Raw genomic sequence first — 1,245 nt, forward strand, 5'->3', positions numbered from 1 at the left:
GGCCTTGTTTTGACTGATGTATAGAGCTTTTCCATCTTCTCTTTCCGCAAATGTAGTCAATTTGATTTCTATGTATTCCATTTGTCAAGGTCCATGTGTATAGTCGTCTCTTATGCTATCTAAAGAAGGTATTTGTAATGAACAAATCATTGTTTTTTCTGAATTCTATGATGTGATCTCCAGCATCATTTCTATCACCAAGGCATAGTTTCCAACCACTGATCCTCTTTGCTCCCAACCTTTGCATTTCTACCACCAGTAATGATCAATACATCTTGATTGCATGGTTGATCAATTTCAGATTGAAGAAGTTGGGAGAATTCTTCTATTTCATCCTCACTGGCTTTAGTGTTTGGTGCATAAATTTGAATAATAGTGGTATTAACTGGGCTTCTCTGTAGGTGCATGGATATCGTCCTATCACAGACAGCATTGTACCTCAAGACTGATCTGGATATGTTCTTTATGACGATGGATGCAACACCATTCCTCCTAAATTTGTCATTCCCAGCATAGTAAAACCATATGGTTGTCAGATTCAAAATGGCCATGCCAGCACATTTCAGCTCACTAATGGCTAAGATATCAATGTTTATGTGTTCCTTTTCATTTTTGACAACTTTCAATTTTCCCATGCTTCATACATTCCATGTTCCAATTTTCAATGGATGCTTACAGCTGTTTACCTTCATTTTGAATTGTGCCCCATCAGCAAATGAAGGTTCTGCAGGCTTTTCTCCCACGAACTTTACTTCATTTGTGGTATCATGGTCAACTCTACTTTGAGGAGGCATCTCTTTCCCAGTCACATTTTGAGTGCCTTCCAACCTGAGGGGCTCATTTTCCGGCACTATATCTGACAGTGTTTCTCTGCTATTCATAAGGTTCTCAGTGACTAAAGATTCGGAAGTCAGTCTTCAACTCTTTCTTCCTAGGCTATCTTTGTCTGGAAGTTCATCTGAAAGCTGTCCACCATGGGTGACCCTGCTGGTTATTTAAAGTACTGGTGGCATAACTTTCAGAATCATAGCAACACACAAGCCACCACAGTACAACAAATTGACAGACAAGTGGTGGCCGTTTGATTTTAAGTGGAGACTGTTACTTTAAATTTCGAGGAGGTCTGTGCGCATACCTAGTAGAAACCTCCAGGCATGGGGGTGGGGTATCTATTCGCTCAGGCATCCCCTCTAGTCACCAAAATCGAGGTGTGCAGACAGTGAGGGACCAATAAACAGAAACCAA

This window comes from Chrysochloris asiatica, unplaced genomic scaffold (assembly GCF_000296735.1).
Source record: "Chrysochloris asiatica unplaced genomic scaffold, ChrAsi1.0 scaffold00068, whole genome shotgun sequence".
In the NCBI taxonomy this organism is placed as follows: domain Eukaryota; kingdom Metazoa; phylum Chordata; class Mammalia; order Afrosoricida; family Chrysochloridae; genus Chrysochloris; species Chrysochloris asiatica.